This window comes from Dermacentor silvarum, chromosome 1 (assembly GCF_013339745.2).
Source record: "Dermacentor silvarum isolate Dsil-2018 chromosome 1, BIME_Dsil_1.4, whole genome shotgun sequence".
In the NCBI taxonomy this organism is placed as follows: Eukaryota; Metazoa; Arthropoda; class Arachnida; order Ixodida; family Ixodidae; genus Dermacentor; species Dermacentor silvarum.
The window spans coordinates 85,362,708-85,389,568 of NC_051154.1; the positions used below are offsets into that span (position 1 = coordinate 85,362,708).

General features: G+C 47.0%; 1 protein-coding gene across 1 annotated transcript in view; it reads left to right on the top strand.

Annotated features, from left to right (window-relative positions):
• LOC119449468 (hemicentin-2-like) overlaps positions 1 to 26,861 on the top strand; it is a 549,353-nt gene that overhangs the window by 419,294 nt on the left and 103,198 nt on the right. Inside the window, exon 15 of the mRNA XM_037712679.2 lies at positions 9,130 to 9,626. The gene's annotated coding sequence lies outside the window, so the exon portion shown is untranslated. The remainder of the gene's footprint in view (positions 1 to 9,129; positions 9,627 to 26,861) is intronic.

The window sequence follows — 26,861 nt, forward strand, 5'->3', positions numbered from 1 at the left end:
ATGCCGCGCATCAAGCGACAGTTTTTACACTGTTCAAATACAAAACCAGCCAATACAAAACGGAGCCTGTTGTTCCGTTTATATCGGCAATTTAATTTAAGCGATTTCCGTTTACAAAGATTCTACGGTATATTTAAATACAAAAATTCCATGTCACCTTAAACGAATTTCTATATTTATTTTTATTTCATTTTTTTTTTTTTACGGCAAGCGTTGATGCGCCATTTTCTGCTGCTAACAAATGTAGTCGACAGGGACTCGTAAAGCTGCATAAGTATAGCTTTTATCCGCAGTATTTCCATCGGTATTTCTTACGTGGTCTGTTGCATTTAAAAGAAAATGTTAAAATCTAATGACTGTTGGTAGCGAATGTTTTATTTAGGACGTCGGTTCTTTAATAAGATTTGTTGAATGTATGAAATTTTCAGGAAACGAAACTATTAAGTTTACAACTGTGTAACTCAGCAATGACAGACGATATCACAATTCTGTAAATTGTGAGAGTTGTGAAGTCTGCATGCTGAGTCAGTCGGTATCTCGATAGATATATTTTTGGGTATATATATATATATATATATATATATATATATATATATGCAACAGGGGTAATTGGAGATCGCAGGGAGAGGCCTTCGTCCTGCAGTGGACATAAATATAGGCTGATGATGATGATGATGAATATATATGCAAAAGTTATATGTGCGCCGAATGCAAATACTAGCAAACGGGCATGTTATGTAGTATCTCTATGCTGACCGACAAAGTATAGTGTCAGTAATTAAGCGCACACCTGTTCTGCGTAATAAAGAGAAATTTCCAACATGAAACCAGAACATATCATGTTGGCTCATGGGTATCTCTAAAGCCCACCGAGTAGCGCATTATCTTAAACAGTTTCTTTGATTTACTTGATTTTCCTTGATTTAGCCATTCAGTATGTGCCACTTTCCCCATTCTTTTCCAACCCTCAAGAATGAGTATGTATTTTGTAACGCAAGAGGTAAAGAATCCTTTAGTGTAGTTACATACGTGTCGTATTTTCTTCGACAAGCATCAGACATCACCTTCGTCCTCGTGATGTCACTGATGTCTCGCGCTATGCTTCCTCCTGATTTGGGGCTTGAAGTTCGGCATAGCTTGTGAACGGTTTAGTACGTGAACATCAAAATTGCATGAGATTAAAGCTGTGGCCTTTGTGGTGGTTAAACATAAACATTTCACGAGGTTTCATGCTGCATCTCTGATGAAATTCAACACAATTGTATGCGTCGCTGTTAGTTGTATAGAATTCGACAACACAAGAATGACCTTCGCCACTTAAACAGGGAACACAGTGCTGTGGCAGAACACTGCGAGCTTTTTGACCACCAGATTAGCCCCGACGTCCGCATCCATCTTAGAGAGAGAGAGGGGAAAAAACACATGCGACAGCTTCTTTTGGAATCCTGGCACATCCAAAAGATTCAGGTAACATCATTCGTTCCTCTGTAACACTTTGCGGCGTTTACTCTCAAGGACTACGAAAAGTGTCTGAGCGCCTGTCAAAGCGTTCAAGAAACACATATAAGCACTGCTACGCCTCACGCCATCTCACCCCTGAAAAAGGAGCCGCTCGGGCTCCGAAACGTCAAGTTTTTTTTTAAATAAAAATAAATTTTGGTTGGAGTTTCCTTGTTATTTAATTCAGTTGTTCCCTACGATCGAGGCATGTATATGCCGAATGTTTGCCCGGGATTTAATACACACTGGTTAACTAAAGCTTCGCTTCACATCGATTCCAACATTTGCGTTGGATTTGAATAACTTTTTATTTACAAGGAGACGTTGGAACCAAGTGTTCGCCGGTTGCTCCTTTTTCACTCGAGAAACATACATATACGTATATTACGTTCGTACTCGACGTAAATGAGTGGCTTGTGGGGGATTTTATTGTTAGGCGTCGTAGCAGCTTGGTAGCTATGGCGTTCTGCTGTTGAGCACAAGGTCGCTGGTTGGACTGCCGGTAACGGCCGCCGCGTTCCCGTGAAGCGGAACGCAAAGGCGCCCGTGCAAGCATTGTACGACGCAGATGTAGTAAAGAATCCCATATGGTGGAAACTAGCCTGGAGCCCTCCATTACGGCGTGTCTCATTGCCCAGTTGTAGCCTTAAAGTTTAAAGCCGTATCAGTTCTTATAGGTATGTCGTTGTCAATGCACAGTTTCCAGCAAGCAAAATCTTGCAGTGACCTCACGTCTCGCTTAAGAATTTAAAACCGAACGGCGAGAAACTCCAATGCTATATCGTAAAGGTTTTCTAGGCTCTCTCGCTTTTTGGCTTCATTTCGCTCACAGCAAGTCGATAGCATTCTCCTCTCAAATGACCTAGTTTATGTTAACCCAGTTGGTTCATTTTCTTGCGGTAGTTTTTCTGCCCGAAACCATCTTCCCTAAAGCAAGGTCAAAATCTTCAGAATCTACTGAAGCCTTCTCGTTTGACCTGTACTACATTTTCTTTTTTTTTTTTTACATGAAATGCTCATGGGAGATATCGTCTGACACGTTGACTACATCTTTCTTTTTAATGCCTTAGCATTCTTTCTTAGGGTGCTTCACATACATTCCGGGGCAAACTATTTCTCTGTGTACGTTTGTATCCAGCCGTCTTCCAGCCAACCTGGGTCACTGGGTAGTCCTTGGTAGTCCTTAAGGCAACAGGGTTCGAAACCAAACGTTGGACCAACTTGGGTCACTGAGAATGTGGCAATGTGTACACAAGTGTCGCTCTTGAACGAACCTATTTCACGCCGACATGAGTCGCTGTTGATGCGAGACTGGGTAGGCAACGGTGTTTGAAAAAACTCTTTGACACCGGCGTTCGGCACTGGGTATGGGTCTGTGCCGCTCTTCAATGAACGTCTTTGACGCCAACTTGAGTAACTAGGTATGTGCCACTGGGAATGTGATGCTCTACCATGACGAAAAATATGCTTTAAATCTCTCCCATGCTGAACGGAATCGAACCCACGTCACAAGGGTTCCTCAAGGACAGCAACCTGACGCTTGCGCAGGCGGTGACACAAATGCACTGCACGGGTATGTGCCGCTTTTCAATGAACGTCTTTCACGCCAACGCTTTAGCGAGCTGTGCCATGGATGCACTGGGTATGCGCCGCTCTTCAATGAACTTGACGCCAACTTGGGCCACTGAGTATGCGCCACTGAGTGTGCGGCAGGGGAGCGAACAATTCTCAGCATTCGCCGGCGCGCCACGCTTCTCGTCTTCGAGGTCACACGCGGGCTTCTCGGCAGCGCCACCAGATGGCGCAGCGTGTCCAGAAAGAAGGGCGAGAGAGGAGCCCGGTTGCCGCATGAAGGCTGCTGCGATTTTCGCAGATGCGAAATTCGCAACGGCCGTTTCACATGGTGCGATGTCAACAATGCGACTGATGCGACGCCAAGGGTTGCTTGCTGCCAGATTTTGTCGCACACGCCGCATAAATTCGTTTAATGTAATGAAAAAGACGTGCGCGTTATAATATAATTGACCTCTCTTTATTAGGAGCAAATAATACGTGTGTTTTGTAATTTAAAAATGCTTCAAAGTTTAATTCGTTTTGGAGTGCGCAACAGCGGTTTGTAAAGTTCAATACGAGGAGAAATGGCGGACGTAAACAGCTGTTCGCAGGTGGTCGTTCAGCGTTGTGTGCTGTCTCGTGTGTGTTTTATGCCTGTGTCGTTCTTCCTGCGGTTAAACAAATTACAAGAGGACCTATCAACAAGCCCCTATAGCTGTTGTCATCGCATATGCAGTATTCGGAATTCAGCTGCAGCGAAGTCGTCATGTCAACGCAGAGACCCTCGCGCTACCCGTGATTAACGTCAGCTTCTGAAAAACGGATGTGTGTGTATTGCTCGTGATTGCGCATTAGCGGTTCCTGCTCCTAGCAATATTGTTGCACCAAACTTAGCAGCAAGCACCAACCCAAAAGCTCACGTCTGCCCCTGAACAAAGCCGCAAATGATCTGTGTGTAATTACTGAACGTGCAATGGAGTTTGTGTTGTGAACGTTTATATTAGCGCCAGCCTGGCTCGTCCGTCTCGGCACCTGTGCTGTAATTATTCATACAAGTGCTCTCTGAATATTTCGAAAGGCGTAAAAGCCGACACCACATTTTTTTTTTTTTTTTTTTTTTTTTTAGGAGCTGCAGTCACTTGTGTACGTAGTATCATATTATTCTGGCAGACATGGGCGTCGTCTATTTTCTCGTCCTGTTTCTTGCGCTGTTAGTGGGCTGTGAATCTGTATCAAGAAGCTTAAGTTAATATGCTGCAGTACGTAGCGCAGCCGCGTAGCCCCACGGCTAACATTAAAATACCTTGTTAGGAGTACGTTTGTTTGTTTAATAACAAAATCGAACGCTAAAATTTTGTATTCATGGTGGCAAGTGTAGGGTAAGAAGCTATCGAAACTATCCGCTAATGGCATGCGTGTGCTTCTACATGCTTCAGCACGTTATCCTTAAAGTGAGGCTGAATACCCCTGATAACCAAAAACCTATGCAACTGGAGCAGGTGCTATGATTCCTTTCCTGGAAATGACAGCCAGCATCCCAGTCTGTTAAGCTAGTCATGTACTTAACCTGTATTAGACCAATGTTAGAGCATGCTAACTGGAGCCATTTCAAACTAGGTTATTTGACCAAAATAAGAAAGTGCAAGGAAAGTGTCAAGGTACAGTCTAATCTGGTATTCCCGAACCGATTGTATTAGCAAAACTTTATGCCTCCCTGAATTGCCTGCATTAAACCAATGCTGAAAACAGGGGAAGCTGATTCCCTTTCTCGCTGTTGAAAAGCTGCTAGAATCTCAATAACAGACTACTTATGTTCTGAGAGAAAGTGAGGGGCACTGACAATATCTCTAATCTTTTGTATGAGCCTTCACCTTGAACGAAAATGGAATAAAAATATTTACCTTTGCAAGCCTCAGAATCCAAACATTCTCAAAATTTTGAGGAGCCACATTAAATTTTTGAGATATAGACAATAAAAAGTGTGCCTAAGTACAAGTTCATACTGAACACACTTGAGTGGTTGAGTGGCCAGCTGCGAATGCAAAAGCGTCCATAGCTGCTACCTCGAGGTAACTGCTAGGTTGCACGTGTGTTTCTCCTATAGCCCATGTACCTGGCAAAGGGAATGGTTATACGTAGTCCTGTGCTTTTTCTTTTGTTTTCAATAGGTGGTGGCTAGCTGATTCCATCTGTTTATGTATTTATCATTTGTTTGCATCTTATGTGCATGTGTTTGTGTCATGTTCTGATTGTTATACGTGCAGTGATGCAAGCATTTTTTTTAATATATTGCACTACAGTCATTTATTCAACTTTGTGTTGAAATGTACAAAATGTGGCCACTCAGTAATGGCTAGGACAGCCAGCAGGATTGGCAAAAATTATGATGCAGATCCAATGCACTTGCTTGAATCGACATGAGGCGAAGCTTTCACGCAACGGTCAGTTAAACTCTAGAAAATTAACTGTAGTGTTTACAGTTGTCCTTATTTCACCCGATGCAACACGTACTCATAGACAATGTTTGCTTATTCACCGCACAGGTCACATAATGTAATGTATACATAACACGGTGAACTTACTCAAACGTCGGCTCACTAAGACTTCGAACTAACCGTGAGTCTGAGTTCGTTTGAGCATGACTGAGTAGAGTTTCGGTGAATACGAGTAAGAGCAAGCTCAGTTGAGTAAACTTTTAGTGAATATTGTCATGTGGTAGTCGGGGAAGGCTCATCCGAGTATAATTTTAGTGAATATGAGTCAAAGCAAGCTCGGCAAGTAGATTTTTGGTGAATATGACTCAGTGCAAGCTCACCCGAGTAGAATTTTGATGAATATAAGTCAGAGCAAGCTTGGCTAAGTAGATATTTGATGAATATGACTCGGTGCAAGCTTGCCTGAGTAGAATCTTTGTGAATGTTAGTCAGATCAAGCTCGGCCATAATTTTGGTGAATATGACTCTGAGCAAGCTCGATTGAGTAATGATGGGATATGGTTATACGAGTTTATGCGGTAATACATGTAAGTGCAGACTCATTAGCAACATTGCCTCCATCTTGATGGGCAATACCTACGCCTCGTGATGAGTCTGCACACTTTATGAGCTGTGGACATGCAAGACCCACCCACACTTGAAAATATGCTATCAGTCACACGAAGGAATGCAACCGGCTGACTTCACTGCACAATTTTGATCTGCTTTTGTTTAATGTGTTATCTACTACTTATAAAAACCAGATGTCTGCCTGCTTTTCGCATTATTGCATGTGTTTTACAGGAAGTAGAGACAGAGAAGCAAGAAAAGGCAAGGATGTTTATGGCTAAGTAGTTTCTTAGAGTACTGCGATATGTTTCAACCAGCATAAACAAAAGTAATTCGATGCACTGAAGTAAGCGAAATGTGCAATTACCTTTTAATGTGAGGGATAATACAGATGCAGTAAGGATACAAAGTCTGCAACACACTGAAGGTTTATTGTTTTTTTTTATTCAGGAGAAAAATTATGCATCAGAAAAATGAGAAAAAAAAACTGTTTAAATATTGCTTCGAAAACAAATTGGCAATACTGCTTATTCCCAGTCAAAGCGTGAAATATGCTATTGTAGAACATTCATTACGATATCCAGTTTGCACGTTCGCTTTGCGTCTCGCAGCGGAAGTAACAGAACCTTGAAATGAGATAATTCATTGGGGAAAATGCGCATGAAAGCCCTAACCAACCGACTGCAACTAAATGGTCGCGCGTATAGCGCGACCTATTGACCACAGCATTTGTCCGTAATTCCATATTCTTTAAATTGTTCCGTCCGTAAAAGCATACCGCGATAAAACTGTGGCGTTTTCGTATATCGCGAGTTGTCTCCAGAACCAGAAAATTGGGACGACATCCGAAGGCCATGCCTTCCCGTGAGGGACACCTGTAGTATTTACCAACTCGCAGCGCGTGTGAATAACGGAAAATCACGCAGAAGTACGTACTATCAGCACCCGAAGCCAACCTAAAAAACAGCGTCGCCAGATTAGCAACGTAGCGTGTCAACAAACTCATAGAAATCAAAGAACCGAATCTGACCTACGAGTTTTTATCTGCACTGTTCGCGTGTCGGTGCTGATGTTACGTACCGATTGCGCAATCCAAGGCTCCACTCAATTAGTTGCACTGTTCGAGGCTTGTTGATCCAATAGACAAAAAAGTATCTATAAGCGTTGCGTTGAGCGACTGCTGCCATTTTCCAAAACAGACCGCGAAATACCTCTCGGCGCAATTTCGACAGAAAAATCGCAGCGATTGCTGCGACGACGCTGCGACCAACCGGTTGGTCGCAGCCGAAAATCGCAGAATCGGCCCTGCGACTGCGATTTTCGTCGCATGCGACGGAAATCGCACTTCCGGTGCGATAATCGCAGTGCAAAATCGCACCATGTGAAACGGCTTTCTGACGCGTTTCTCAGCGTTCGCACGCACTGGCGCGCCATGCATTTCGGAGGCCACGCACAGGCTTGGCGGCGGCAGCGTCTTGATGGTGCCGAGTGTTCTTAGGAAAGCGCGACAGAGGAGTCCCGCTGCAGCACATGCCTCCTACATAACTCGTTTGGATGGCGGCAATACGTTGTGCCCCAGTATTGATTCAATGCTAACGCATTACCGTCGACAGTCATCGTGAGATGGGTTCCGCCGCAATTTTTTTCTTATATCATACTGCCCTTCGAAGGTGCCTATTTTTTTTTTTCTTCCATTCGACATTTTCCTCCACTAAAAACAACGCATTTGTTCGAAATGTGCGTCTTGGAACACAGAAAATGGTTTATTTTTATTTTTTGATTCTCAGGTTATAGTATTTTGTTCACTTCTTCGCCCGAGTTTACAAACTATTGACCGAAACTCCACGAGGCATCATTTTCCTTTTACTTACTCTTCGCGCTATGTGCACGCCATGCTCACATTAGGCGTAAGAGAACGGTGGTCTGCGTGAATGTCTAGCGCCTATTTTATATTCTGATGCACCGGTACCTGGGTTACACAAAAGAGGGTATTCGGTACGTGCGCAAACAGTTCCACTCAGAAGTATACGTCAGCAAGGCTAAAAAAAACCCATCTCATGATAACTGTCGGCGATAATGCGTTTAGCACTGAATAAATATAGCGACCTAACGTAGTGCCACCACCGAAACTCGTTATGCATGAGGCGTGTACTGCAGCGGGATTCCTCTTTCGTACTTCCCTAAGAACACTCGGTGCCGTATAGCGCCACAGCCGCGAAGCCTGCGCGTGGCCTCCAAAATGCTTGGCGCCGGTGCGTGCGAAATGTGGAAACCGAGATCCTCCCTCGCGCTTTTTCTGGACACGCTGCGCCAACTATGGACGTTGTCGAGAAGTCCTTTCGCGGCCTCCGAGAAGTGTGGTACGCCGGTGCCTGCGAACGCCGAAAAGCGTTGTCTCACTTGCCGCACACTCAATGGCACATACTCAGTGACCCAAGTCGGCGAGAGGTTCATTGGAGAGCGGCACACAACCAGTGCATTCATTCCATTCAACCGCTGTTCGACCGCGTCGAACAGCGGTCGAACAGTCCTGCATCTACAGTGAGCCATGTCTGCGTGAAAGAGGTCCGCTGAAAAGCGGCACATATGTACACATTGCCACATACTGCATGCAGTGACCCAAGTTGGTTCGACGGTTGGTTTCGAACCCTCTTCCCTGAGCACAGCAGCTCGGTGCGCTACCCATTCTACCACGGACTACCCAGTTAGGCTGGAGGACGGTTAGAAACAAGAAAAGATAGAGAGATAGATAGTTGGCTCCCGTAAAGTGCGTGAAGTACGCTAAGAATGCAACGGATTAATAAAATTTGCAACAGTAACGATACAGGCAATCAGAAATGAGCGCACTCAAAAAATCTCGAACAGTAAAACAACGGTCCCTTACCGTGTCCCGGATTTTGCCGTACACACTTGCTAGAAGAGAAAGAGGGAGAGGGTGTCAGGGAGTATCAGATAAGAGGATGAGGGAGTGAGTGCTACGCTGCTTTACTTATGCCTTGTCATGTTTCTTTCTGCATCCTCTTTCCCGCAGGAATTCTGCCGAGTATCAATGAACCTGAATTCGCCACTGCGTATAAACAAAACAAAAAAGCACAAAAAAACGAGAGGGAGACGAATGACGGAAGCCGGAGCAGAGCGAAGCAAACTGGAGGAAAACTTCGGTCGTGATCCCGGTGGACGCCGCCGTGCTCGCACCGGCGAGCGACTCGAGCCCCCCGCGGCCTGCTCGAGGAGCCGCCCCCGCAACCCCGTGACTGTGATGAACCCCGCGTGTGTGCGCAAAACAACCGCGGACTGGCGAAAAAGGACTGGTCGGCTTCCCCTTGCGGAAGCCGCGAGCGCTCTTGGGGCCCCAGCAGCGGCCTCCGCCGAGACTGACGTGACAGACGGTGTCGGCATGCGGCTTACAGGGCGCTCGTTGCCTGCGGCTGCCGGCGCGCGCCGCGTGGCTCCGACGCCTCAGCCAGTAGCAGATTCAGCAGACGTGCTTCATCGCACTGGAGCTGGCCTCTGGGGCTGAACGCTCGGGTGAGTGAGCACATGGCATGTTATTCTGTGTACACACCAACTACACGAGGGCACGCGAAGTATACGAGGGGTAGACTGCACAAGTGCGCTCGCTTGAGAAACGAAGAGAAATGTAGCAATGTGACGAATGGGGGGTAACTTGCTTACTTTGTAATTCTTCACAGGCACGTTGTTGCCCGAATAACGTTAACTCGCATCCAGATGTACAGAATGCAGTTTTGACCTTTGCGATAGGACTGAGTGTCTCCCAGCCACGCCTAACTGCGTGGTGTATGATGGCTAGAGAATATCGCCGATGGTAAACTTTTACACGAAATTGTTCCCCTCAGAAATAAGTGAACATTGCCGCCTTTTCTTGATAGCAGAAACCAGCGTAGTTACTTGGAAGCTCTTACCATAATAATTCGAAAGAATCTATAGGATTTGTGAAATAAGTGAGAAATTGCCCACTTGCGCTGTTTAATAACCGTTGGGGCTGATAGCTCTAGCTAGGTGAAAAGGATACAGCTCCATGTTAACGATGTTCGCAAGCCACAGCCCTCTGGCAAAGGTATACGCGTGCGTGAAATAACATATGAGAGTTTTAGTATATCGCACGCTAAGCCCTTGCGCCCGCTTTCAGATAGTGAATCCCCAATGCACATGCTCAGTACGCATGCTAACTTTTGGGTTGCGGGCTTTGCGTCCGCTTCGATCTAAATTTCTCCTTGTTACTTTTTGCTCTTGGTCGTGACAGCAAAACATAAGTAATGATAAAATCAGCTTTCGCATAGTCTCGTCTCTCTTTTAGGACAAAGTACTCGTGTTGTTTTGTCGTCATTATTGTGATAAGCTGTCTGTTTCGACGATGTTAGGGCTATAGTTCACTATAGCCAGGTTTTACAAAGACGCCACCGTTGCCATGAAAGCGCTTTGATTTCTATATACCAGATGGCGCCGCAGCATTTGGCGTTGGTCATGGGGAACGCAAACAGTCGGTCACCCCCGTAACCAGTCGAAACGCTATACTAAAATTGTCCATTAACTCTTCCATTGCGCCCGAAAATGTTTTGGCAAACACAACACATTACAAATTCCTGTGACCTCTCCCGTTGCGCCTTAGCTATAGAGCGCCCGAAACGCCAGTGTCCACCCGACTGACGCGTCATGTTCTGAGTTCTGAGTAAATTAGGAGGGAGGAGGGTATCTCGTGGAGGACTTGGGCATGGCTTATCGCAGTATACACCCTTGAGCATCATTTGAATAGGAGAGAAATAGAAGGAAAAGCAAAAGTGGACACTAGACCAGGGAAATAAGAGATTTGCTTAAGGCGACCAGCATTCCGGAACGATTGTCTATATTCTGCATTATGCATATTTCATTATGCATATATACAGTATATATGTAGATGAAGATGCATGCTACAAGTGTATATTCTGCGCCACTCACTTGTGGGAGGCTTTAAGGGACTATTCGCGACGAAACTTCCGGTAGGGATGTCATAACTTGCGGAACGGCTGGCGGTTAACCTAGCGCACAAAACTCGTCTTTTTGCACAGCCATATACAAATGAGCGACAAAGTGACGCGCACAGATTTACAATGGGTATACTGCTATAAGAAAAAAAGAAAAAGAAAAGAAGGGAAAAAAATAACGACGTAGCACACCTGCGTGTAAGAGCGTTTTGACTGTTCTCCATCCGCGATTTTGTAAAGCTCAGCAAATTGAACGCAGGCTTCCATTATCGCAGCCTTCGCTGCGGTCGGGCCTTTCTGACGGGCGCGAGATTTTTAACAGCTGCCAATAAAACATGGTCTCGAAATTTGTGCTAGTCTTGCATCGCAGACCGGAACTTGTAACCGCTCCGGACAGGTTAATTAGAGGAACATTCATTTGGCTGTCGATTCCCACGTCTCTGTGTACGGTTGTTTGCACACGAACCCAAACCGCCGTTACGGCTTCCCACGCTGCACACCCGGCGTCGCTTTTATTTTTTTTCCAACCCCCCACCCCTCTTTTTTTTTTCTCTCCTTCTTCTCATTCTGCTAATTTGTGGGCCGTCTGGATAACAAAACGTTAAAAATAGACACTCTATTTCTTGTTCGTTTGTTCTTTCTTTCTTCGTTTTTTTTTTTTCTTATTCTTTAAATTGACATGTACCCACTATGGAATAAACGGCCCCGAACTGGGATGGTAACTTATTGAATCCTAATATTCCATGAAAAAAGAAAATGAGGTATAACAATCAATGTTCCATAAATAACTTCGAGAATAAGGCGCTGTGAAGACTGAACACAGTTTCCGTGCGAATTTGAAAGGAACTGCGAATTCAGGAATATGTGACTAATACAAAAAAAGTAAGAATGTCACATTCACGCATAACTTTTTTTTTTTTTTGCGAGAGTTTATACCACCTACGGGCTGCAAGAAGACTAGCTAAAGCATGAGCAGTGCTATTATGTCTTCACTGACGATGGAAAACTGTAGGAACTGACAGTCTAAAATGCTGAAAGTTCAATTAAGGTGGAAAGCCCAGAAAAAAAAACAAAAAAAATCAGAGCAAGGATTGCTTACCTTTGTCATGAAAAATAACGTCACACACAAAAATGCACATAGGGGTCAAACTTGTACGTAACCAAATACACGTAATGAATTTCTTGTAATCAATGACAATTTTGGTGGCATTGTAATTGATCGTTATCTCTTTTACTCGGTAACGCTGATTGTTTTTGAATTACTTTTTTTTCATTAGCCAATTATATTGTTACGCTAACGATGCATTGAACTCTAAAGACTATTTACAAAAGTATTTTTACAAAACTAGCTTCAGCGCTGACCAGTTCAGCCGACAGCTCGAGACTCAGGAGCAGTTCTTCTTCGTACGGGGCGCCCGCGCGCATCGTCCAAACTAAACACGCAATATGCATGTAGCATTATCTCAGGCGGCAGAAGCACCGTGTCCCGGTGCGTCTGAACATCGGTGTTGACAGGAGAGTAATAGAGTTTGAGGCGTGCGATATGCACAACGTCCGTGGAATTCGAGGCAGACGAGGCACTAACATGGACTGGGGTGATTTCATATGTAACTGCAGTCACCGCACGCAGCACTCGGTATGGGCCTGTGTACCGAGACAGTATGTAACCAGTTGCTTTATTAGCTGTAATAAAGCTGTAACGGGCCACGTAGCTTTGAGCACTTCCCTTTGGCGGGAACTACAGTGGAACGCCCGCGGTCGTGCCACGCAGCAGCCTCGCCTCGCGGATGCGCATGTTCAGACAGGCAAACTCGGGCGCACAGTATTTGTTTCCTACGCTTAACGTTCCACCAGATGTTGGCAGACGAGTCGAGCCGGCGCTGCTATATTCTAAAGCGGTGGAAACTTGGGACGCTGATGCCACGAAATCACCGATATATACAAACGACTTTTTCAGCTTTTCATTAGCTTTACCGAGAGCGCCTTCTCCGATCTCCAGCAGCATTGAAGCGCTCCGCTTCATAAAGAACCTATCATCAATACTTCTTTTTGGGCGAGTTGGTACATCTTGAAACTTTGGGCAACAGCGCAAACAGACGACCACAGGAAGGAAGCGCTTGTGTGTACGTGTCTCCCTTCCTGTGGTCGTCTGTTTGCGCTGTTGCCCAAAGTTTCATAAAGAACCTAGACGCGAGCATCAGGCCCTAAACAACGACAATATTGAGCGGAAAGTATTGGTAAGTTACAACGCCACCATTTCCTCCAGCGTGCACATCGAGCGAGTTTCAGTGTCCCTGCTGATATTTTCACAAGAAAACGAAAGTTGATCACCGACGAGAATTTTGAAAAGCAATGCTAAGTGAAGATAAACTGCGACATGTGAAGGGCTGCACAGGACGCACTCAAGTAGCCAGGCCAGCTCGTTCTGTTTACCGTATTTGTGCAATTTTAATTATTGTGGAGAGTAAGGTAGCGGGAAAGTAATGGCTTACATTTTTAGTAATTCCTCAATTACGTTCACTGCGCAATAATTGGTCACTCTAATCAATTACATTTTCAATGAAGTAATTGCAATTGGTTACTTCTTTTTCAGTGAAGCTGTTAATGGTTCAGTCTCCGATGATCGTGTGCCGCGTGTAGAAAAAAACTCTCAATGACCGTATGCTGCATGTGCGAGTGAAAGCGCGCGAGGGACGCGCGCTTTCACGGGGAGCGAACGCACAGCGGAGAGCAAACGCGACTTCTTCCGTCGGGCGAAAGGCCTGGGGGGGACGGGAGGGAGGGAGGAGAGCAGCACCAGTAACGCGCAGAACTGTTGTCGGCGGCGGTGGCGTTTTGCCCGTGTTCGCACCGAACGCGCGCGGCGTTGGTGACGTGTTTATGAAGAACGTGCCAACATTTGTCATACACCCTATGGCGGTGTACCGTAGCGACCATAAGGCCATGGTCCCTGTGGTCACTAAATAAATGAAAACCACCGGATCATATATAATTTCTCATTCTTTAATAGTTCAAATAACCAATTACACCATCACATCTTAATAGTCATAATTGGAAATACATAATTCCCACCATAGTACAGCTTCGCTGGTCTTCCATCTCCACCCCAGTGGAAGGGCTGACAGTTTTTCTGTGTGTTATCGCAGTTATCGGTTATAGCGGTTATCGTATTGTGAGAGAAAAAAATGTAGCAAAAGTATCCGGACACCAAGTGTGAGTTCATGCTGGTTCTGCACCTTAGCAATAATTGACGAGCGCAAAGGAGCCTCCAAATCGCGGGACATTTCTACATGCGAACTAGTTCATAAATTTATACTGATATTAAGATCTACCAAAGACAAAAATGCCACTTAACTCGCTGCTTCATCTAGGTATAGTCTAACATACTAACAGGAACCTACAGGAACGCGTTCCATCTCTTTCCTGAATTAACCATTCATTTGAAGAAGACACTGAAACATTTCCCCGAGCAAAAAACATAAGCATTAATAATGCTATCGGATGCAGAATCTACGCTATAGCTGTTGCAGGCAACCTTCTCAAAAGGTCCGACAAATTTACATCTACAGCCGTTTTGTTTGCACCAAAATTTCACCGTGTGGGCGATTATAAGTTTCCCTCACATGAAAGTGCGGCTCCTGCAACTAGGAGTCAAACTGCTGACCCCCACCTGAGCCGTTAGGACACCGCGGCCGCTGAAGCGGAACCCGGGTGTTTTTAACCGATCACGGAATTCAGAACCCCTGTTACTCCGGGCGAACACACCCACGCTCATCAACTGCTTCTTCCTGAGCAGTCTAGCATATTTCCTACGTCTTTTCGGACAAGTGACAAATGAAGAAGAGCGGAGCCCCGAAGTACTGCGGTCAAGAAATGTGTTCACGTCAGTTAATGTCTCTCACGACAAGCATCCGGCAGCCTGCGATGAAAAAAAAAAAATAAAGAAAGGCGCACAAAAGACAAGACATTCAGACAAAACCCACACATCCGTGTAGCTTCCAACAATGACCCATAGCCCGTGCCAGTACACTCTATCACAATTCGCCCGTAGTCCTTCTTTGAATGACTAGCTCGTTCTCCGAACTAACATCCCTCTGCTGAGTATGTGCTTAACGTTCTGGGCGCGACCTGGTAAGCAATTATATTCTGGAAACAAACGCTTCTGACTAGGGCCTGAATTCTTCTCTCAGCTAACCAAAGGACAACCATTCCATCTTGAGAACACGCGAAACAAGCCGCTCTATTTAAGCATTTCTTCTCCTCTCAACACGTGTTCGGCATACTTACCATGTTAATGAGCGAAAAGAACAAGGGGAACCGCGAGGAGCTCGGCTTATTCTTATTTACAATCACACGATGCCAACCGGCAATGAAGCCAGAGAAATCATACGGAAATTAAATGTGCCTTTTTAATTGAAATGTAGAAATAATAAGGGAAAGGTAAATGAAAGTGGACGAAAAGACAACTTGCCGCAGGCGGGAGCTGAGCCCACATCTTCCTCATTACACGTATTACATGCTTGAACGCCACCACCGATTCACAATATAAGACCTTGTTCCTTTCGCTATCTATTGGAATTTTAGAGAAGAGGCTCACCTGCCTATAGCAGCATTCTGAGCCAATGCAAATTGACCCATTCTTTTTTTTTCTTTTTTGAGGTTAATTAATTCCACGAGAAAGCATCGCAGTGTTGTTTGTCATCAAGACGCAGCAGCATAGGGTGATTATCCTACCGGCCACTCTCATGGATGAACATCTACCAGTATACCCTAGGACCTGGCGGTAAGCACCGGTGGTCGATGCGGCCATCGGTGCATCCTGCCGGGGCAGACAAGAACGGGGGAAAAGGTGGAAGATATACGGGGTGAACTTAGAGAAGCGGCTTTCTGAATGAGCCTTCAAAACCTTCTATTTATTTTCCCCGTTCACCTTTTTTTTTAAACCACTCGTTGCTATTTCTTGCTGTCTTGCTTTAAAAAAATTTCTCCGATTTCACCTGCTTGACAGTGCGCCGTGTTCCGTTCACTCACGCGTGGCGCCGCGCATGGTTCTAGGCGAGAAGAGAACTTTGTGATGAAACAAGCTCAAGGCATGACTTGAAGAGCGTACTCGAAAACAAAAAGAAAAAAAGAAACAAATGAAAAACGGAAGGTCACATCACGTGTGGGTTGGAAGAATGTCTGGGCCGGATATATAGAGTGGGCGATAGATAAAGTGAGAAGGCTTGAGGTCTTGGGCGTAAGAAAGGTCTCGGAGATCCGTGCGGAGCGGAGGCGCGCTTAAAAGAAGGCAGCTGAACAAAACTCACCTGAAGCTTGACAGAGATTGATTAAGCCTGCGTCTCCGCGAAAGCGGTGCAAGGCAGCCAACCTAACCTTTCTGCCATTTATTTTTTCGTTTTGTCTTTATGGCCCGGCGAGCAGCGACGCGGCAATTTTGCACGGATCCCAGAGCATGCGCGGATAATCGGCTGTTTGTTCGGAGGTGGTGGAAGCACCAGCGGCAAAGGGTGAATGGCTGGGTGGGCGAGTGTGCGCCGGCGTATACGTGCACCCAACGGATGCGGCCTTAAACTGCGCCAGGGTCAGATAACCGGCGTGCCGCCGCCGCCACCGGTGCAACCCCCTTCGCGCCAGGCTTGCACGCGCGCTCTCTCGGAGCGCCAGAAGCCACGGCACCGTGTGTGTACGCGCTGCTGGATTTCCACCGGCTCTCGTCTCGCGCGCTGGCTCCTCTTTTTTTCCCGCGTGTAATGGGGATGCCTGGCTGCTGAGACTGGGCGAAAATTGCGGGTTTCCTCGGCGGCCACGGTCGTCCAGGAGAGGCCTCTGAAAATTTCCCGATAATTCAATAAAATCTGCGATGGCTGCCACACTGCGACGTCGCTCGAGGCGGGGCGCGCTATAGCATTATGTGACGCGGGGTGTAACGAGATCACATAGACAGAGAAGGGAATAAGAAGACCCGTATCAAGATAACAGAAACCGGAACAGAGCTTGCCTTCCAAAAGTATACGCACGCAAGAAGCACGGTCCACGTTCGCGTTTCTGAAGAATGAGATATTATGAAGGATGGGGACCTTCGAGCGTACGTTATTTTTATACCTCCGTAGCAAAAGAACAAGAATCATCATGGAATCTTTAACTGTAATATATATACATTGGTGTACTGCAAAAAATAGTACGCATACTTTCCTAAACGCTAGTTCTGTACTATAACTATAGCCTTCCTGGATGTGCGGATGAGGCAGCCCGATCAGCCCACAACAGTGACCACTGCATACTGTGCACACACTATGCAGTATGCATAGTGCCTTGTCCATAGTGCCCACAAGGCTTAAGGCACTAATGCATAGTGTCTTAAGCCTTGTGGCTGCATCTGTCGAAGACAGATGCAGCCACAAGGCTTAATTGACTCACTCGGACGTGTGCTTACACTGGTAGAGTGGTGCTCAAACGAATTTATGAACACACATTTCCGCAGCTTAGATGCACGTCTGCAACTCCGTCTTCCACCGCAGGGATAGCACGAGCTGTGCCGCATGCGTATTCTGCATTGGAGTGGCTGACAGCCCTTCTTTCGACAACTGCAGCTGCGGGGTGACGATTACCTAGGCATTCTCTTTGTGGCTGCCCTCGTTACAGTGTGGCTACAAAAACACTCTCGGCTGTGGTTGGCAAACTGTGCGATCAACCTTTGATGGAGGAGAAAATCATCGGACACAATCGCACAGACCGAGTTACACAGAAGGCTTAAAACGTGTTGCTCCGCTACTTGAGGTTATGCGGACTGTGTGACAGACACTAAGAGTTCTAACGCAATTCATCACGTTTGTGTGCGTACATTTCTTTTTTATACATTGTTTGTCTTATTCTATCACCTTTAATTCTCTTTACCCCTTTCCCCAGCACATGGTAGCCAGGTGGTATTTACCCTTGCTAACCTGCCTGTCTCTTCCTCTCGTATTTCGCGTCTTTCTCCCCAGTCATGCCCCACGTAAAGTTACTGTAATGAGCTCTGTCCTTCCATAAATCAAAAGAAGCACAGTCTATCAGACAACTGAAGACTTGCATCTCGCGTCCAATAAACGTGGCCCCGGAATTCCTGCCCCTGACGCTGCCTGCATTACGACTGAGGGGGAATGGCATGTATGAAGCCAGAGAAAGCAAGCGCCTTCAGCACGTAGTGCACACATACGTGCCGAGGAAAAAGACAGCATGCGCATCTTCCGCATCCTCGTAACCGACGCGCCGCTCGCAACGAACAGAAGGCTCGAAAGCAGGCGCTAACAAAAGTCAGGTTCCAGCCGGCTGCAAACAGGAGCCCCGCTGACTGGACTTGATAAAAGTAAAAATAAACAGAAGGCCAGTGAATGGCGAGCGCAAATCAGACTGGGTCACTAGGATGGCGACGAACTGCAGGAACCACGAGAAAGAAATGCAAAGGGTATACGAATGGATAGAGCGAAAAGGCGCCTGCTTCCTGTGCATCGCGGGTCGGGGTAATTCGTTCCTTTCCCTTTCGTCGGCGGCGGTGGGCACGCGCTTGGCCCCCGGACCGTTCGTCTTGGGCGCCAACGAGCGCCGGGGCCTGCTGTCATCGGAGCGGCTGGCGCGTATGCAACGTTGAAGGGCGCCCGTGACGAGGCAACTGCGCGGGCCGCGCGCCCGGCACCTCCTGAGGGAAATTTTGCTCACGACGACACGCGCTGCTTGTTCAATATCGCGCCGGCCGGGCATTCACACGGCTTGGAGCAATCTCTGGATGCACGCTATGCTCCCGCCAGGGCAAAGCCCACGTTGAAAGGATCTTGACATTCCAATTGGATGTTGGATATTGGAACGGGGTCGCATGCCTCTTTCTCTCGGCACATTCTTTTCGTTCTCTGCATCTACAGCAGTTCGCAGGCTTCTTTCAGCATTCCGATATAGTTTCTCGTTCCTGCGTTGCAGGCCTCGCCGATGTCATGTGGCTAAAATTTTCGTGAATGTCTGATGATATTATTGCTCAAACTGCGGACGCCGACTTAAAACTGAATAAGGCGTTTTATTCGACGAAAGGTGAGACATAAGAGCGAGATTATTTGTACATATTCTCGTAGGTTTCTTCCTCGGAATTCTCCTGCCATTCTTTTGCCTAAATGATGCACAGAATTCAGATAGCCTGCATGCCATATCTGTCTCACCTTGCATCGCAGTTTGGCACAAAGCTGCGTGACGTGCCGGCTAGAGCGCACTCCACTTTACTGCCTTCGTCAGCGTCGGGCACTCGCTGTGGCAGGAGCTGGCGTCGCTGCAAGCCAACGTAAAAGCCAACGCGGTTTGCACTGCCATCTCTCCTCACGCTTGTCTTTATCGCTACTGACGCCAGTTAAGCAAGGAAGACTCGCTTCTCGTCGGACCGAGCCGTTCACGCGCGCTTTCACAACCGGGTCACTCCCATGGCCCAAGAACGCCAGTCCTATTAACTTCACTTGGCCATCGCCGCGTCCATCGTGCGCTGAGTCCCAAAGCTACCGAGTGGGGGAGAGGAGAGAGATAGAGGTAGTAGTACTTCGTGTTTAATTTCCTTCACACAAAAGTAAGTGTGAATGGAAGACGCGCTCGGGCCTTGAGGGACTTCGTCGAGTGGCGGACCATGACGGCTTCCTCAGCGTGTCCAGGCTCCTGTTCTTTTTCCAGAATCCGCGATCGAGAACTCTGGCTCGCTCCTCCTCACTCTCTCCGGTCGTTCGCAGTTCCTGTTGCTCCCATCACGTCGCTCTGACCCCGAAGAGAAAGAGCGAGGATGGCCGCCACCTTTCTCCCTCAGCGCGTACGTCGGAAGGTGCCTACGAGCTCGCCCTCCCGACGAAGAGCCCCGCGCACACTCTCCGGTGTGTAAGCGCCGCGGGGGACGGCGTCCAATCCTTTGTCTAATGAAGCTGACTGCCGCCATTGTCCTCTCCGGGCCACTGATTCTTCGTCTTCGTTGCATTTCGGGGCACTCCCAGTGTTAGTCTGTGTGGTTTCGCGAAGATTAGCTGTTACTCCCCACCGTGGTGAGAGCGCGCGTTTCACTCGTAAGTGACGCGAGAAGCAGTTCACTACCAGTGTCTAATATACTTATTGGATGGTAAGTGTAACGGCCCCCTCTGTTTGAGCAGCTGTTTTTTCACATGCCTAGAATTATGACAATGAATGACTTTCGAGCACAGTATCCCACCAGTGGCGCGTTTCTTCTTCCGGTTTCATCCATTTGCTTCGTCATCTCAGTCTTGTATGTGTAATATTACTCCAATCACTCGTCCACTCCTTGTTAACTGTCGGCCTGCGGTATAGTTGATAAGTTGAAAAATAGACCGCAGTTGTGATTACGTCTATCGAGTATAGTAGTCATTTTAAATGCGCTTAAAATATTGAGGAAATACCAAGGCGTAAACACCTTCCTCATAGCTGCAGCGACATCACCTTAAGAGTTTTATTTTCAATTTTCTGAAAATCATGAAGTATCGCAGCAACACTTATCTTTCTTTGCATATTGCTACACATCAAGTCATCAACACGCTAGAATATTGTATCGATTTCAAGGGCACTAGTCACTTCAATATTTTACCTTCTTGCTCTCCCAGTCAGCAAATACATGGCTGCCTGCATGTAACACTTGCCTCAATGTCAAATCTGGTGGCAGACACGAGAAAATAGAACATAACCAGCCTGTTGGAACATTAAAAAGGAGATACAGCCTAGTGGTGGGCGCTCATCTTGAAATCTCAATTGCTTTACTACTCAGCACACATGCTCGCAGTTCTTGTGGGTGAAGGTTATATAATACCTGAACACACTATTCGCGGATTACATTTCATAAGGGGCAGATACAAGCAAATCTGGTGCATTGCCATAAGTAAATAGAACCAAGAGGTATTTTTTGTGCTACATAATTTTAAATATTTTTTTTCTAATAAACTTCATTTTGTAGCTCCGTCCTTTGTCTTTCTACACTCTTACTCATGTGCATGCTGTGATGTAGGAAGAAATTTTTTCCGCGAGGGAGTATTGTACAGAAATATCCCATCTGTCTCTTTCTTTTTTCTTTTTTTTTTTTTTAGGAGAAATGGAACAAAACGGCTGCTTGTGAAATAGGGACAGGACACCTTCTTTAGAACCGAAAGCCTGTAGGTGCGGTACTGTGACATCACGTTCATTGGCCGAAGTTTTAATTACAAAGCGTGCATTGACGATTGCATGAACGCAGCAAACGTTTGTCACTGACTGTCACCGCCGGTGACGGCTCCGTTAGAATGTATGGTCTGTACATCACTGCTGGCGTTATGATTTTGATCATCTCGGCCTTGTGGCCATCCTGTAGGGATTAAGTGGTCTATGGGGATTAGGGATGTACGAAGGAGGGAGGCATTTTATTATCAGAAAGATAGAGCTCATGCGCTCCTTTTGCCTCACCCACTCTTTTAAACTTGCCTGTGTATATTCGATCTGTGATCACGGGATCCTGACTCCTCTTGCCAAGTGAATAGGCATAATTAAGACTCAGAACGCATGATATGTGTGATGAAAGAGACCCTCGACCATCAGCAGAGCCCGAAACACTAGGCTTCAATGCAATTTTTGTGACCATAGCTGATGCAAACTAAAAAAAAAATCGGATCACATGATGATCGCCCTCTGCGGTAAAAATATGTATCCCGGGGAAGTGCATGGCGAGTTTTAGGCGCCACACCCTTTCGGATCGCTCCACTCCTATTAGCACACAGTTTCCGAAGAATTCCAAGTGCGCCTAAGTGGCTAAAAAAGGCAAAATTATCTGAAAGAAATGAAAGAAAAAGAAAGAGATGAAGACATCCTTTTTTATCTCTCTCTCTCTCTCTCTCTCTCTCGGTGGCACTTGTTGCAAAAGCTTCATAACAATGCCACGCAGCCGCTTGTGTACTGTAGCGCTCAGCGGAGAAACATCAAACTAGGAATATTATGTTCCCACCGTGATATATGTAAAGGTGCTAAAATGGGCCCTCGCACCACAGCTTTGTTTCAACGGACAGACAACAAATGGAGTTCTTCGTCGCACCAGCCTGCGCACCTTCTACAAGTTCCGCTAGTAAACGAACTGGCTCTTAAGTTGAAAATGGCATTCAAGCTCTATGTGACCTTGTAATGAGGCATTTAAGATTACTTTCCGCCACACACAATTATTTTAAATGTACCGAAGTGCAAGCAAGTCGACCTTTCGTGCATCCCTTTTTCATCCCTTTCATCTCTTAACTTTGCCGCAGTGGTCAAATCATTTCACGCATGTCTTCAGTTCGTCTACGATATGCCTCAGTGTGCGTGCATGTGCTTTAAGTATAGCACCTCTGGTGATATGCGAATGGGGGGAAGGAAAGACCTTATGACACAAGCGATAATGCGAAGTGACTTCGTTGAATGTAGCTAATAATCAAGCTCAAGCATTTATGAGATGAAACGGATGCCTCGACATGGCAGATTCTTCAAAGCAAGAACAGTTTGACAATTTGAAATTTTACATAGAGACTAACAAAAAAATTCAGGGCGGCTATGGCGCCAGATTCACAAAGCTTTTCTTTCGTAAGTGCTCTTTGCCATTGGCCGGCCACCTTAGATAATAATATGTCTTCCATCCGGATTGGCTGAAATTCTTTCTTACGAACAATTCTAGCGTATGAAGTTTTTGTGAATTAGGGCCCCGTTTCTTTGCACATTTTGCATATATTTATTTGCTTTAAAATATTCTGATGCTTTACGTGCCACAACCACGATGTGATTATGAGGCACGCTGTAGTGGGTGGCTCCGGATTAATTTTGACAACCCGGGGATCTTTAACGCACACCCAATGCACGGCACACTGGCGTTTTTGCATTTCGCCTCAATCGAATTGCGGCCGCCGCGGCTTCATCCCGCGACTTCGTGCTTAGCAGCGCAACGCCATAGCCGCTAAGCCACCACGGTGGGTAGAATTGCTTTCTTCAACAGCGTGATACGACTGGCCCGAAAAGAAATAATGGATCCTCTTTGCACGACCACCGCTTCTGCGGAAGCCGCCTTTCCACACCCTCCGGCTCCCACGTGCCTCGGCGGCGCCTTTTAGCCAAATGAAGTTATTGCTCACCCCCAGAAACACGCGGACAGCCGCGCGGACGTGGCTGTCCATCAAAACCACTGCGTAGCCGGGCCACTCTCTGCGCTCGTTTCGCGCGGCTCATCGGAGCAAGATCGCGCATACATATCGTCCCGAATCATACAGCGACAGGCCGAATGGCAGAACGCGCCCACCTGACATGTGTGGCGTGTGAGCGGCGCGCACATGCTCCCTCCGGCGCACGGGGATATCTGCATTCCTAAGCCCGTGCTTTTTTTTTTTTTTTTCTTTCGATCGATGACGCAGGATACCGGCAGTACATGCACCGTCGCTCGGGCACGACGGTCACGCGACTGTGCCCCCACCCCCTGCGATGAGCTTTCCTGGGATTAGAGCCGCCAGGTGATACCTGAGCGCGATTCTGCTACGACTCAAACGCGCCGCTCTTCCAAGGAACCACCAAAGTGAGCGCGTCGAGCCGAAAGAAAGCGCGGCAAGGGCGCGAGCGACAATGATAGGGAGAAGAAGTGAAGAAAACACAGGGAGGTCAACCAGACGCACGTCAGATTTGCTACCCTATATGGGGGGAAGGGGTTAGGGGATGAAAAGAAAGAAAGAGAGAGAGAAAGAAAAAAAAGAAAGAACAAGAGAGCACACTGAGGGTGTCGCTTCCTCAGGAGGTGCACATTTAAACTACAGTCGCTCACTGATGTGAGTGAGGTCTATAGACGTCCGCAACTGCAGTAATGCACGCATCTCTTTCTGGGCTTGCGCAGCATGCAGCCACGGTCCAGGTACCTTTGTCACCGTGCATGAGCTTTAATCGAGATGATGTAACGTCGTGCGGAGTAGAAGGCGCTGGTCGTCATCGCGGGAAAACATGCATTGATGTTCCATCGCAGTGGGAGAAGCCTTTGGGTAGCTGGGGCTTCATGGTCGGGTGGGTGGAAAATTCGTAGCGAGAGTTCTAGAGACGGGGGAAGTTTCAGTCGGCTAGGGTCGCGTTACGAGCCAGGGATCCGACTTATCTTGCAGCGTTCGTTCTAGATAGAGCGACAATGAGCCTCCCTAGTGCTTACAATGTTTCCTCCCAGTGCATCGAGCTGCTGCGTCGTGAAATCAGCAAATTCAAACAGGGTTTTCTTTTATTGATATCAGCAGAAGTAAGAATATAAATTTTTTCCATAATTTGCAGCCTATTAAAAACACAAGATTTGATTGCACCTGCAATGCTTAGTAAATTCAATAAATTGTACATTGCGTGGACCACTAGTGCCCAACGACGCCTCTGTTTCGATAGTTTCGGCAACTGCTTCGAGAGCACTCTTTCAAATTATTCATTCATTGATAACATCACGAGTGTAGTCATGTTCATCGTGATTGTATAACGACAGCTGAACTGGGCCATGTTTTGCAGCCTCTCGATTTTCGTCTTGGTAACAGCTCTCAACCAAACGTGAACGTCCATGGTTTTCCAACACGATGGCGTCGATTTCGATCATGTGTCACCCACATCCTCCCTTTTCCCACAATCACCTTCAATGCTAGTCTCAGAGACGGTCAAGTTCTTTGGAAATTTTCAAAGAATGGTTATGATTGACACATTTTTTTTTCACGCATTTATGAAGTCTTTTTCTTCTCTTGACTGAGATTATCCGCCTAGTCTTTCGCACCCTTTTCGGCGCATTGCGACTCCTTTCGAACATTTATAAGCACGCCTAGGGCTTAAGTTGTCCTCAAGTGCTCCAGAGCTTTCGTATACGGGGAAAAAATGTTAAGAAAATTTTCGCAACGAGCACGATATCGCTGATTTTATTCATGTAGCGTGTTAGGATTTTTTCAGAGCGCTGAATGTGACAGAACTGGGGATAAAAACATTTCCTGGTGAATAAAATCTAGAAATGTGAAGTAGCAACACCTACACTCTTAATCTGTTTCTACTAATTGGAACATATTTGTAATAATGTTCCACTTAGTGGAACTGATGTGGAACGTGGTTAAGAGTGCAGAGGTTAATAATTTTGCACAAACTAAATTTTGTGAAAATTAATGATCGGTTGCGTATAACGAAAACGGTAAAGCTACATTCCCCGTGCAACATTACAAGGCATTAAACCACAAGATTGCATGCTATACTTTTTTTGGCTCCAGGGCCTGCATTTACAAAAATTCTCTAAGGCTAGAATTGTTCGCAATGTACTTTAGAAGAACGAGCAGTATGCACTACTTCGAGAAAGACGACGACGACGAGCCTTGTGCCTGTGTTGCCTGAGCGCTGGAGCTCTGGCGAATGGGAAGGATGGCAAAGGGAAGCAAGAAGGGATTACGACGTGCAGCAAGTTTCGGCAGCGTGAAGAGAACTGTGGAATCGTAGAAAGCAGCACAGGTAACGGGCACAAGGGCGGAAGAGAAAGCAGGGATATCGGCGTCGGCGGCGACGAACACTCTAGCAGAATAAAGAGGCAAATCTTCAGAAATACTTCCTCAAAATGGAGTCAGCGCAAGTTCTGCACGGGCACAATCAATAACTGCGCGATAAAAAGAGAGGAAGTCCCATCCTAGAATGATGGCATGAGAGCAGCGGGGAAGAACAACAAACTCAATGTGATATAAACTGTCTTGTATGGCGACACGGACGGTGCAAGTTCCTACAGGCTCAATTGGCTCAGCGCTTGCTGTACGTAGCGAAATAGCGGAAAACGGCGTCGTGACCTTTCGGAGCGTACGGCGAAGCTGGTCGGCAATCACTGACACCGCGGCACCGGTGTCGACAAGCGCGTGAACGGTGATACCTTCCGCATAAACTTCAATGACGTTCGCAGGGAATAAACGAGGGCTTGAGCAGTTCGATGAGATCGCCATTCTTGCCTCCGGAACTGCGCCTTTTTGTTTTCCTCCACAGCTAGAGGGCGGCGGACAAGGGGGGACAGGGAACGTCAACGGGGAGATGGAGACCGACGAGTGGTGAAACTTCGAGGAACAGGAGACGAGGAACCGAAGTGCAGAACAGGTGGGACATAGCGGGACTGGGAGTCAGGTGCATCCACTTGTGGTCTCGGAGTATCGGGAGGGTACCAACCCCGCCGGCGGCAAAATCGTGCCACATGGCCAGCAAAGCCACACGCGTAGCAGATGGGCCGATTGTCTTAGGTACGCCATGGATTGTGAACAGGGGGCCCAGGCTGGGGTGCACAATGCTGAACCGGGCGTAGGGGCTGCGGAGGCGCGCAGAAGTCGCTTCTAGGCATGTAGTTTGCAGCTGCAGAAGGCTACGCGTAGAAGCCGCTTGTGGGTGGGTAGTGCGAAACTGCAGGCGGAGGTCTTGGACTGGCGAAGACGGCAGCGTACGTGAGCGGAACCGGCGCTGGAGGGGGCTGATGAGCGAGAGGTAGTGCGTCGCTGACTTGTTCATGTATGACCCGACGTAGTTCCGGAGACAAGGAAGACTCAGACGACCGGGTAGCAGGCAAAAGTGACAGTTGACGCGCGACTTCCTCTCGAACGAATTGTTTGACTTGGTCGAGGAACGAGGAGTGGGCGGGAGCAGCATTGAAACTGTCGGTTAGGGCCGAAACCGTGTCGTCCGGCGCGGCAGCTCGGCCCGTAGTGAGGCGTTGTTTGCGGAACTCGTCGTAGCTCTGGAACAGGGTGATCACCTCGTCAACCGTTCGAGGATTTTTCGCCAAAAG